Below are 14673 nucleotides of genomic sequence, written 5' to 3'. Positions count from 1 at the left end.
AATTCTGAATTCAAGGTTGATGCCATGAACAAGAAATCTTCACACAGCTTAGTCTCCCACAGATTTAACTTGAACAAAATTGATTATGCTCTTCATATTCTTCATGGAATTTATCAAGAGGCCACAAAAACACAAAAGAATACACCACTTTGAATGGAAACCATCACATAACATTCTTCTTCAATAGTTCCATAGCTCTCTCTCTCTCTCTCTCTCTCTCTCTCTCTCTCTCTCTCTCTCTCTCTCTCTCTCTCTCTCTCTCTCTCTCTCTCTCTCTCTCTCTCTCTCTCTCTCTCTCTCTCTCTCTCTCTCTCTCTCTCTCTCTCTCTCTCTCTCTCTCTCTCTCTCTCTCTCTCTCTCAATAGTAAAATTTGATAATCAATAATAATCATCCATAACCCCTCTTTGGTTGTGGATAACCCTCCCAAGTGGTATATCTAATATGAAAAGTCACCAAAGCCACTACAATGTCCCGTCATAGCTCAACACTGTCACTGTCACTTCAGTCTTTACTTGAGTCTTCAGCAACTACTTCTTCCACTTCTTTGAGATATTTTGAACTTGTATATATCTCTTACCAAGGTTGGAAAACTTCCCCAAGCTACACATCCATCCCATATAACACTTACAAAGGCATATAAAACAAAAGCATAGGCTCTACAAGAAGCTCAACAAAGGGTCTACAAAACCATACAAAAGGTCATCAGAAAGCCTTTACCTCAACTAAAACCAATCAAAACCATCAAGAATCAATAATTAAGCTTCCAAAAACTCTCAAACTCCATCAATCATCATTATAACCCCTCATACAGAAGAAAAAAAAGTAAAACAAAAGCTCAAGAGACTCAATCAGAACCAATCACACACTAACAGAACATCAACAAAACATATCAAGACATCATATCTCCACTATAAAACATCGTGAGCTTCTCAAACTTACTCAACCTTATCCAAAACACTCTTAAACACTTCCAAAACAACTAATAATCATATAAAATCCATCAAAAATCAACCATTTAGTCCTCAAAAACAACAAAAATCAGTCAAATCAAGTCATTTCAGTCCTCAGCACTACTATATATCCATCTTGAGGCCTAAAATCCTACTAAAAGTACTAGTACTTTGATCCTTGATATCCTTAATTTTATGTTACATTTTCTATTTAAAATTTGTGTGATATCAAAGCGGACAAATTACTAAAACCTACAATGACTCCAAAACCATCCATTGGAACACCATCCTGATATTCTAAGTCATCCATGGTTTTAACATGGAGTTTTGCACTCTCTTTCTTGAAAATTTTGATGACTTGGTTTATTAATTCAAGAATTGGAATGTTCTCAATGTTTGGACCCTCTATTAGTCATTCTAGGCTAGGACTAATGTTTTCTTTTAGGGCCACATGGGGTAATCTAAGAGTAGCATGGAAGAAAGGTTCTAGAACAATGGCCAAATTCCTATGGCAATAGATCATATCCCAATTTGGATGTGTGATAGAAATAGTAAATGAGAAAGGGACACACTTCATTAACAAAGTGGTAGATCATCTGCTCTCCACATTGCTAAAACCGATTCCCAAACAGTTAGTGCCATACTACCCATATGAAAATGGCCAAGTGGAGTTGAAAGATAAGACAGTGATCACCATATTGATGGAAACAATTTTGAGATCATGAAGTAACTAAGACAACGAGTTCATGGAAACTCTATGTACTCATGTGTTAAATGTAGAAAGAGCCTGCATGAAGGCTTGGTTCAACAAACACATGCAGCAATCATTTGAATAAGGGGATACAATCCTCCTCTCATCACTTAAGAGACATATATAGATATTGAAATTTAGAGGGTTGGAACCTTACCAAGTTTGTGCTACTAGCCATTTTTGGGCATGTAGATCTAGAAACCCTTAAGGTGGGGGGAGGGATTAGCCACTTTAACAAAATCCATTTCAAGAAATACCATACCATAGGACATTCAAAATATGAACAACCACTAGGACTTGCATAAGGCCTAGTTGACCTACATATGCAACAATATCTCTTGCAACAAGAACATGAGAACTCAATCAAGCCACAAAACATCAAAGTGAGGGTAGGCATAGTCAGAAACCTAGATGGTAATAAGGAACTAGTTATATCACCAACCCATCTTAACGTTAAGCACACATTTTCTAAGAAAGTCCTAAAAAATGCCCTCATAAATGAAGGCTCAAATTTCAACACCTTGCTCTATCAATTCTAGGACCCATACAGAGGCAAACCCTACTCAATGCTAGGAAAACGCAAACTAATGGATGATTATAAAAACAAAAAGTATATGGATGGTCTTCTATGTCTTCCCTCAAGGGAAGACATAGGACATGAGATTCTGCTAGATCAACCATCTAAGTCTTGGACCAAATTCCAAGTCATCTATATAGAAAAATGCATCAACCACTTGAACCTTTTAACAGCAAGAGTAATCTTTGTCTTCAACTAGGGAGAGTTTATGGAAAATAGGCCACAACCAACTAAACCCACCCTACTATCCTTACCTAGCAAAAAAAAACACCTTGTTGCAATAATGGTTGATAGCCCAGGAAAAGAACCTAGTACCTATGAGTGATCCAAAATTCAACTAGTCAAGCAAAACTTGATGGCAATATAGAACCTCAAAAGCATTACCTAGGCCACATAAGCAATTTAGGATGCTTAAACAAGGCTACTCGAGGATATGTCTCATTTGGAAAAGGGGTGCCTAAGGCCTTGCTTATGGCATAAGGATACTACAAAGGCAATCATTGCATATGGGTACCCAAGCTTGTCTCTCAAGACACCCAAGTCCCTCAATCAATGCCCAAATACAAAAAAATTAGTAAGTTGACTATTTCCTTAAATCAACCTAGACCCATAATGGAAAGGCCCCAACCTTGTTGTAGCTCTTCACCACTCAATAGCATAAATTAATAAGAAATTGTTAGAACATACATGTTGTAAGAGGATAGAAAAGAAGAGTGCACGCAACACAAGATTGTCCCCCCATGCATGACTAAGCACCTCCTCTATGTATGTATTTATGGATTTGTGTTATCGTTTTGTGCTCTAAATATATGAAAAGAATCCTTTTTGGAGTATTGCTTTCTTTACATGAAGGACATGCCTTTTAACCTATTATTTTTCAACTCCTAACCAAATAACATATTTTAATATTTATAAAGAATATCTTTATACCTTACAAAAATATTACAACCAAATAATTAAATTGTGTGTGTGTGCATACAATAATCTCATGAGCACCTGAAAATATAATCCTCTCCTTTATAAATACATCAGAAAATAATCCATCCTTGCATACTAAAATACCTCCACTGAAAATAATGAATTCACATAACTTTGTTTAATAATCTTCTCACCACAACACAAAACACATTACTTCCCTACCATCTATGTACAAGGCACAATGCAATCAATGCTATATGTAGGTCGATACATGAAAAGTCACTATCATGCAACAAATAGACAAATGAAAAACCATAAAAGTAAATTAAAATTTATCCTATTTTCATATAATTAAAAAATAAATAAAATTAATCTTATTTTTATAAATGCATTAAGTTTCATCACATTCTGATAAAAGATGATAGTTTTGCAATCATATGATAAATCCTGTGTGTGACATAGGTCTTAGGTTTTTAAAGAATTAAAAGTTAAATCTTCTTCTCATTTTTATCTATCACATTCACTCTCTCCTCCTCAACTTCCTCCTCTTCTCCATTCTTCGCTCCTTGGGCTTGCTTGGTATACACCAAGCAAAGTGCTCATCATAACCCCAATCAAGACCTCGCCCACAATGCCCCCTCAGGCACTAGCTCTATCAGGTGTAGCATCTTGTGAGACTCCATGCATACCTCTGTGTAAAAGAAGAAGAGAAGGCAGAGAACACATACTATATCCGTATGAGAAATCAAGCAAACATAATGTGGGTATGAGCTCCTAATATCCAAGGCACCATTCTAAAATGTTGTTCGAGAGATCTTATAGGATTTGTGGTGGACAAGCCTTAAAAATATTTAGGAGTGAGTGGCACCATGAAAGTGGACTGCTATAGCAATGCAAGATTTTGATCAAGACCTCACCCACAGTGCCCCCTCAGGCACTAGCTCTATCAGGTGTAGCATCTTGTGAGACTCCATGCATACCTCTGTGTAAAAGAAGAAGAGAAGGTAGAGAACACATACTATAGCCCTATGAGAAATCAGGCAAATATAATGTGGGTATGAGCTCCTAATATCCAAGGCACCATTCCAAAATGTTTTTCGGGAGATCTTATAGGATTTGTGGTGGACAAGCCTTAAAAATATTTAGGACTGAGTGGCACCATGAAAGTGGACTGCTATAGCAATGCAAGCTTTTGCAGATAGCATGATAAAGGCATATATCTCATCAACCTGTTCAATGACACATAGTTGCTAGCCATCCATGCAAAGCGGGTCATTGTGACTAACAAGGATATGAACTTCATTGTTTGCGTTCATCAATGCAAGGGACCCCAAACTCATGGTACTTAGACATGACTTTTTTTTGTGTATTGCCATGTAGAGAAAATCTTGAAAGCCACTGCTTTGAACAATATTTTTTGCAATGAATTATATTTATATTTATGTCTCACTTAGTTGTGTATTTGTTGCATTTATTTTGAGTAAATTTAATTATTGTGTTTATTTAATTACCACATGTATCAATTAACAAAAATACTTTAATGCATGCATTTAGCACACATTGTCATTCTAACACAAATTACATACAATCGCATTAGGTGTAACCACATGTGTACTAACACGAATTACATACGATCGAATTAAGGTTACAGTATCACATAGACAAGTAATGTGTATCTACCTAATTGATTCTCGATCACAATAGTTAAATCTATTATGTGTTTATGGAATGAAGTTGCATTACGCTATTGTATGAAAATGTACCATGCACTATTGTATGTAAATACATATTAGTACGTCACATTATTATCACATGTATGTGTACCACACACTTATTTAATAAATCCAAAATTATTCAAACGAAACATAGTTTGTATTAAAACCAAATAAGATACAACAGGCTTAGTTGATACTGACTAATACAAAAACATTTATGTAGACCCTAAGTGAAGAAATTCAATGTTTCTTTGATTTCTTTGATGGCAATGGAGGCAAAGGGCCTTCAAATGCAAACAAGAGTGGTTTCTTTGACTCGAGTACAAGACACTTTCCCTTCAACTCTTCCTGTAGGTGAAGTGCATCAAACACCTTGTTGAGCTCACCCAAAGTAGCAGCCATATAGATTGCTCCACCACGCACTTCATCAAACAAGTGTAGAATCTTTTTATGCTTCACAAGAACTACCTTCTCCATGCTAGAGGTTTTAGGTAGTGTGGAATGATGCAAATTTTTTCAATGCTCAAATCTTCATTATTATCACATCCCCTCCAATTGAGCACTTCTTGTAGACAACCACATCAATAGTACAGTGGCCGATGTACTCCTTTTTAGGCATGAGTCCTTGTACCAATCCGCATGCCTTGATCCTCCTTGATACGATGTAAACTCATCAATGTAAAGCATGCTCTAGCTCAAATTTTCCAAACAAAAAGATGATTATAAACTAACCTAGATTTGTTTGAATGCGACAAAACTTGACCAAGGGTGCATCGGATCCGAAGAATGCCAACAATGAAATCTTGCCGGAAAATGTGAGTGGTATGGCCCTAGTTCGAAGATTTTTGGCAAGATGCTAGACTTTGAACCACCAGGTCCATACAGCTCACATTTTTCGAAAATATTTCATCGGTGGCACCCTATAGACCCAACCCTACAGTCAAGCTTAATCCCAATAGATTATATTGAACTTGGAAAACTTACTTTCTCCAACTCATCTTGAACCTTCAACTCCTCATTCATCAATGAAGCACCCTTTTGAGTAGAGGGATCAAGAAATTCCCTCCTCATTAAAATCTCACAGGCATCGATTCAAAGAGCATGCTGCAAAGCTATGAAATCGACATTTAAAATGTTATAATATGCCTCAGCTCTACAATAATGGCATCCTAGATAGTTATGATTGCACTCATTGTGTCTACACTTGCACCATCCTACCTTCCAGCCTTTACCATTGCTGGATGCACATACACATAGTCATAGTCAATGATGTCATCCATCAAATCTCTAATAAGATTCGAGAACTCTTTCTTCTTAATCTCCAAATACTCGAGCACATTGGAGAGTTACAAGTATTGTACACCCTCTATCTCTATAGGCATAGAAGGCAAGATTAGGTTTTCCAGAGATTGGCTCTTCTAAAAATGATTACATTATGAGAGCTAGGCCTTGCTCTATCACCATACTATACTCCTCTTCAAGGTCGATGGGTTCTTCAATGGGCTCTTCTTCCTTGTAAGAAATAGTAAGAACCATTGAACTTGCATCTTCATCACTCTTCTCTACTATGGGCATGTCCAAGGCAAGCAAGTAGACAACCAAGGCAACATCACACTCCATGAGCTCAAAGGGTGATGTACTTAGAGCATTGTCCATAGGTATAGTGCATGCTCTATGCCATGGAGCCATATGGACCAAGCACCTATTAACCACTTTTTGCTAGTTCTTCCCATGTTGCATGCCCAATAGCCCAATCCAAAGGCACCCAAGATGCTCAACAAGTCTTCCATGACTTGGAGATTGAGATCTAGGACTAATATAGCATATGGTCCAACTTGAAGACCTTCGAGAAGACCTAAAATATCTCATCACACTAGCTAGTGAATTGTGTGCCGTGGATCCACTCATCAAAAATGTGCATGAGCATCCATTGCAATCAGTAGGAGGGATGTGCTAGATGCAAAGAGATGGTGGTGAGAGAGTTTGTGAAATAAAACAATGAAACCAAAAGTAAACTACATCTATTATAAAAACTCTAGCTTTTAAAACAAAAATGACTTGTTCACACACAATTTCATCTAACGTCTTTAAAGTTTTAATATGGGTGTATCAATATACCAATGTGACACTTCCTCACTATAGGAGCTAATCTCATATGGTAGTCCTTGTGAAAATCAAAGTGAAAGCCAAGATTGAAGTGTGCACAAGAGGGAGAGAAGAGCTCACAAGTACAAGAACAAGTCTTGCTTATTCAGTTGCTCGTGAAAGTACAACTTGGGTCACTCTCACTCAAAGGTTGATGTAGACCCCTAGGTTGTTTATATAGCCCCAATTGGCTAGGGTTAGGGTTTCCCCTTCCCCTCAGGACCATTCACACCTATCTGCCCTTATCCATTCTATACTCTCAACACCCTCCCTCAATGCCAGGTAGCATTGGAATACAAAGCATAAGAGAATCCCCCCCTTAACCCAAATTAGGATGCCTTTATAGAATAGGCTTACGAGAATTGTTATAGGTAGAAGGGATACAGGACTCAGAAGAGTCGATCATCTATAGATTGGGAAGCAAAATTGGCCTCCAACTCCTTAGGTACGTCAGGATGGTTAGGACATTTACTTGTACTATGTCTTGTCTTCTTGCATTTATTACATTTTATCTTTTCTGGGTATTTTTTCCAATAGTTGTTTGCAATATGCCCCTTATTTTTACAAAAGGTACACTTATTGACAACTATATGCACCAAGACTTGGTCACAAGTTGGAGTAGATGTCTGACTGGTGCTTCCTTCTTTGTGATTCCTTTTTAATTCATCCAAATAGGATTTGATGGTACTTGCCAATGTAGGATTTGGAATATTAGTCAAGGTTGTTACAAGTGTCCGAAAGACCTATTTGACTGCTTTTAACAGAATGGAAATACCATCCTCATCATGGATTAGTACTTGCACTGAAGAAATTGTGTCATGAGGCCTTTCATATGAGAAATAAATTTTTCCAAGTCTTCTCCTTCTTTATATTCCAAGCTGAAGTTAAGGAAAATCTTAGTGTTTTTACCTGTAGCACCATAGAGCTTTTCAAGCTCATCCCATTTTTCTTTGGCATTGGAGAGCTTATCAACATGATGAATCAAGGATTCATCTAAGTGTAACATGATTATTGCTTGAGCACATTGATCACCCTCCACATCAAAAATTTTTGTAGGACCAACAGCTCTAGTCCCTTGAATGAGAGGCCAATAACCTCTCTCCATCATTTTGTACTTAATGAGTACTTGACATGCACGAAAGTCTTTGCCATCAAATTTACAAATCTGAGAACGAAGGTCGGTAGGCCATAGGAAGGTCTTACTACTTGCTTAGTGCAAGTAGCTGTCACTAAATTGATTGCTTATTACGCATTTTCTATTTAATAAATTCATGTCAATAAATTAATGACTCACTTTTATTTAAGTGTTTATGATGATCTAGCATGGCCATGAGACCATTTAGAGACCAATATTCCTAGTGCATCACTTAATGGGGTTATCAGAGCACTATGACAGGGATATCTAGTACAGGCAGTACAAGTTATGAAGGTTATGAAGGGGGAAAGAAGTGTCTGCCAAGTGTAAGAGTGTACACAAGAACCAAGGAGTTACACATAAATGAAGATGGATTGAGTTCTAAGAAGAGGAAGTGCATTAGCATTGTGTATATGTATTTATGTGTGCATCTAGGGACGCCTGGGAATGTTTACTTGTGTGTAATGAGCATTGCATTCATTTGGGGTCATTCTATCCCCTACAAGTCAAGGTTTAAGGTCTTTTCTTTCATTAAGAAAGACCAGAGAAGGAATTCTCTCACTAGGAAAGACGAGAGATGTGATCCTTTGAAAGTGAGGAGAGAATTGATTTTCTCTTTCTAAGGTCTAAAATGACACAAGCTTTTGTGTGGAATTCAATCTTAAGGTTGAGACCCAAGGCAATTTAATAAACTCTCCTTATCTATGACTCAAGGTGGTTGCATGGACTATAAGTTAAGAGTATAGTTTAAAAAGCTGTTTTTTGGAAAAACTATTTTTAAAATATCTTGCAATAGAAAAATGATCTCTAAAAACAAGCCGCGAGAGTTATCGGAAACAGCAAGATCTACAACTTTCGTGTTGGACATTTTTTCATCCAAACAACACACAAAGATATATCTCGAAATTAGTGCTACAAAGTGGAACAACCACATCTTGCATGAAGATCAACTCAACTCTCTCTCCAAGAAGAGAAGCTCTTGAAAGCCTATAAAAGAGGAGGCTCTCCTTGGGTATAAGAGAGGGATGAAGGAAGCATCACTTTGCATGTATCCAAGAGGAGAAGAGAAGGTGCAAGTGCTGTGAAAGCTCTACTGAAATCAAGTTCCAAGAGGAGAAGAGAATGTGCAAGTGTTGCGGAAGCTCTGCTGAAATCAAGTGCCAACAGGAGCGCCCTACACATATTGTGTAGGAGAGAAGGAGACTCAAGAAGGATCAAAAGGTGCCAACTTCCAAGTTGTGCAAGTGTTAGCCGGTTGTATACCGTGCAAGAAACCATGATCTTGTTTCCAAGATCTACAAGGAAGAACTGGCTTATGTGTAATGGAGGAGCTTGCTCCTTGTCAATAATATAACTCCACAAGGGGGAGGGGGGGGACTGGCCCATCTTACAATCCCTAGCGTGTTGCCAATTTCTCTACCTCTCTCTCTACATCTTTCTTTTCTCTCATCTATTCTCCCTCCGTGCCAACATAATATTCACCATATACATTTTAAGTATATAAGAAAGTCGAGTGTGTATCTCAGATTCTATAACAGTAGCAATGTTTAATCCTTTACAAAGGGCCACTAGTGCAAGGATGACACCAATGTAGATTTTACAATTAAAACTTCAAGGTTGAGAATGGTTAAAAATCATACATATGAAGTATTTCAAAATAGAACTTAGGTGGTCCTTGACTTTGAGCAACCCTTTTTTTGTGCTTGATTGTTTTCCTTGGTTTTAGTGAGGTGAACTTAGACTGCACTTCTGGCTCCTCATGATAATGTGACCTATTAGAGGAGTTCTTGGTGGAACAAGGCTGATCAATCAACTATATGCTATGGGATGAATCAGAGGAGAGTACAATAACACTCATTTCTCTAATTTACCAGCAACAAATAGTAAGAAACATCAGTTGAATGCATCAGTAGTGCTAAGAAGCACTTTTACCAACTTCCATTCTTCTACTCATAATGTAGGTTGATCTTTACAAGCTTAGTAGTGCCCATGAAGTGAGAAGAGATTCTACTTTTAAGCTCCACAGGGAAGTAAAAAATATTGACAAGGGTTTTTCAGTTATTAAAATCATTGTTGTAATGCCCAAATTGAAAAAAAAAATGTGAATAAGAAAGCTTGAAGCTTCTTGGCTATGGGTACCAGGAAACCCACAGTTAGGGTTTTGCTGATTATGGGCAATAGAGAGGGAATTTCTTTAAACCCTCTTAGTTATAGATAGCCCTCTTGGGAGGCTATGAAAGCCCCATAATAGCCGAGATGATTGCACACATAGCATGCCACACCGAGGAGTTGAATTGGCATCAGTGAAATCTGCGCCAGTTTTGGAAGAACACGCAATGCTACCCTCCACGTCGCTCAATCTCCACGTTTAATGCACCATGCTGAAGCGCCCTGAGCTGGGAAGGAGATCTTCAATAGGAACCTTGAGCTGAAATGCTCTCCTTTGCTCTCCCCATGTCCTCCAACATAGGTGGGTCATACTGTGGCTATGGAGGTCAAGAGGCAAGAGGTAGAAGTTGAAGGTTCATGTGCACTTAATGGTGTAATGAGGCTAAGGGAAGCTGAAAGATCAGAGGTGGCTCTGATACCATGTGAAAATCAAAGTGAAAGCCAAGATTGAAGTGTGCACAAGAGGGAGAGGAGAGCTCACAAGTACAAGAACAAGTCTATCTTATTCAGTTGCTCATGAAAGTACAACTTGGGTCACTCTCACTCAAAGGTTAATGTAGACCCTGGGGTTGTTTATACATCGCCAACTGGCTAGGATTAGGGTTTTCCCTTCCCCTTAGGACAATTCACACACGCCTAACCTTATCCACTCTTGCATAAGGAGGGTTCATATGCCTATACTCTCAACAATCCCTCCTCTCTCTTTCTCCATTGACACATGGGCATGTGTATATGCATCGTACTTCAAAAAAAAGTGTACACATGTTTTTTAAAAAAATTACAATGTGAGAATACATAGTAGTCTATCTCTGCCATGCCCCTTAATGGCCATTAATGTGTATACTTCTTATCTCAATTTAAAAATGTATACATATACACTTGAAAAATACAAATTACCAAAGGTATGTGTTTTTCCTCAATGGATATCCAAGTGCATACATTATTTTTAAAATAGGAATACATGTAAACTTTGTCAAATATTTCCAAATGATATGTAGAGCATGTGACAACATATACAACCATGTATACCTACTGAAATCATCGATAAATGACACATAATACCAGGCACCACCAAAAGATGCATTATGGATATGACCGCGTACATCCGAATGTATCTATTGCAAAGGTCTTGAAACGTTTCTAACATGTCTCATGAATGGAAACCTTGCTTGTTTCCCAAAACTAACAAGCAAAGCATACATGTCCAAGATCAATATGCTTGAAGCCAAGTACCTCTTTCTGCTGCATATTTTTTAGCCTCTGAATATTTGCATGACCAATGCATTTGTGCTAGATTTCTACATATCTAACTACTCCATTATCGTGGGCAAACATGGCCGCTTTCAACTCAGGTATAGATGCATCCAAAGTAAACATTATGCCATATCTCGTGCCTTTTGCAATCAATTTGCAGCCATTTCCATATTCCTCAATAAAGCAACCATCTTTGTTGAATCTAACTTGTAGTTTCTGTTTTGCCATCTATCCAACCGACAATAAATTCTTAGTAATAGAAGGCACATGTAGTACATCATACAAACTCTTCATTCTTCCATCAATACATGCAAATAACAAAAACTTAGGAGATTGCAAGCATAAGATATCGCAAATCATTTGTATTCTATTAGCCAAAAATACAAGTACTCATATTCTATTATAAGTGTAGGATATTGCAAAGTACTTGTATTCTATTGCAAGCATAGGATATTGCAAAGTACTTGTATTCTTTTAGCCAAAATTCTAAAAATTACAATCATTGTGATAATACAACATGTGGAGTTGGAATATTTAAGGAGAGTCCACAATTTTTGAGATGTGTGGAGTGGTACATTTTTCACCAGTAACTGTACTTTGAGCTCGACTTTGAATCTTTCCTTCTACAATCTAATTTGAAATCGAATGTTAGTAAGTGGCTTCTCCATTAACATCATGATCTATTGATCATTATTTTCAAGGGCCAATCGTCCTCCATGTGCAACACTTGGGACTCATAACTCTCTCAAATGACAGTAACATCCATAATTGTACTATGACATGTATTTTGGCCAACACATAACCATTCACCCTTCACCATCCTTCATCTATAATACTTGTATAACAAGCATAAATTTTGGTACATAAAAAATAACATATATTTGAAAAGGAAAGTTAGCTAAGCAACAAATTGCTTCAACACATCTCCTATTTCAAATGCTTCGATACATCTTTTCTATTGCACACTTCCATTAACAAAATATTTGTTATTCTCTCTAGCATTGTGACGTAGACAATTTATGTAATGAATTATTTGTTAAACGATAAATGATAATCTTTTTAATACAAATGAGCAATCACAATTATATCGTACAAATCAATATGGCATCAAGAGGTATCAACCCTTCTGTAATCAAATCCAGACATCTAAACAAAAACACATGTCCTTATGTATATCGACAAAAACATGGATTGAATTTGAAATTCATATTGATCGTCATGTTTACATAAAATAGAATGAAATGAACAGCATAGAAATACTCAAAAAGATCATTTTTTAGAAAGAGAATTCATTGCATTGAATAGAGTTTCTCCCACTAACTCAATGCATTGCATGAATACATGGGTAATATACAATAATATTTACAAGGATGTAGCCAAATGGCATGCAGATTTGAATGGACATCTTTGATTGGCAACCGAAATGTTCTATGAATCAATATGTTATGTGATATATAGATAATATAATGTTATAGGGTTGGTGACCAAATGGCATTTAGATCCAAATACGCCCAAGGGATTGTTACTTTAGAGAATTTACTAAACCTCAACCTCCAAAATACCCAATCCATCTAGCTCAAAAGGAGAACTCACCACAATAAAATGGATCGAGAGTTATATGCTAACCCTATATTGCACATGCATGTTGACAAAACATATTATCTCAATGAAAATGAAAATTAACTACTCAGACACATAAGTTATGACAACACAAATATAGAAAAATTTACTTATAAAACAATTTGCAAAAAACAAGATGGAATTTAATGTATGCCTTGTATTGATCATTGTAAAAATACTTAATTAAATAGCTATAATCACTAAAACCTATTGAAAATGATAGATATTGAAAAACATCAATTCCTCATAACCAAAAGTATCTGAATTTTTGCAACACATAATATGGCAATTTACTTTTAAGTTGTTTTGCAAAAAAGAAGTGAGAATCTCTACTCTAGCCTTTATTGATTACTGTAGTAACAATCAATTCTAACATTAGAACCAATATCAAATCCTATTGTATAAATAGCAAAAAAGAGAAAACAAACAAACACACACACACACACACAGATATATATATATATATATATATATATATATATATATATATAGAGAGAGAGAGAGAGAGATGAAAACATATGCAAACCAAATAAATCTCTGCAATAACATAATACTAAGAGTTAGAATTGACATAAAGCTTTACTAAAAAATAGGGCTGATAAGATATGCAAACTTGGCCAAAATGATCTTTATAAGAAGACAACATCACAAGTTAAAACCAACTTCAAGCTCTACCAAAGAAAAGTAGGAAAAAAACCACCAAAGAGGGGGGAGAGAGAGAGAGATGAGTACCTCTGTCTTTGACCCAAAATGATCTCTACATGAGAATAACAACAAGAGTTAGAAACCACAGAGAGAGAGAGAGAGAGAGAGAGAGAGAGAGAGAGAGGAGTACATACGTCTCATGCCCAAAATTCTATATGCAAGAAGAAAACATTTAGAGTCAAAACCTACTATAAAATAAACACAAAAGATAAAAATGGAGAGACTGGCACCAATGTTTTGCCCAAAATCTACAATTGTATGGAGAAGAAATTACGGAGGTAAGGCAAGAGATCAAAACTATGATAACTCTCTCCATAAAGCTTCAATGGCAATGAAAATTCACCAAAATGGAGAAGAGAGGAAAAGTGGTTTGCTACTCAATTTTTGGGTTAAACTGATTTTATGAGGAAAAAAAGTAAAATTAAAAATTCACCAATATTTGGAAGAAATTATGTGGTCAGAGAAATTCAAAATTTATGCACTATTCATTCCTTCCTTTTTTTTATCTCCCACTACCCCTTTTTTTAATCAAAAACCCAAGATTTGGAAAAAGAAGATTCACCCTTTCACCCTCCATGGATATCAGCATCCAACCTTCCTATTGGACAATCCAAAAGGCCCACCTCTTGAACTATATTATTTTTAAGGGCCCTATTTTTTAGTCTAATTTCTTCATAATGTGACATTTAGGCAACACAATATATACATTATCGATGAAACCACAACTCAATGC

Source organism: Lygodium microphyllum, chromosome 8 (assembly GCF_053477565.2).
Source record: "Lygodium microphyllum isolate KBCC chromosome 8, Lygodium_microphyllum_v1.1.10, whole genome shotgun sequence".
Classification (NCBI taxonomy): Eukaryota; Viridiplantae; Streptophyta; class Polypodiopsida; order Schizaeales; family Lygodiaceae; genus Lygodium; species Lygodium microphyllum.
The sequence above is the reverse complement of the archived record's forward strand: the minus strand, read 5'-3'. Positions refer to the sequence as shown.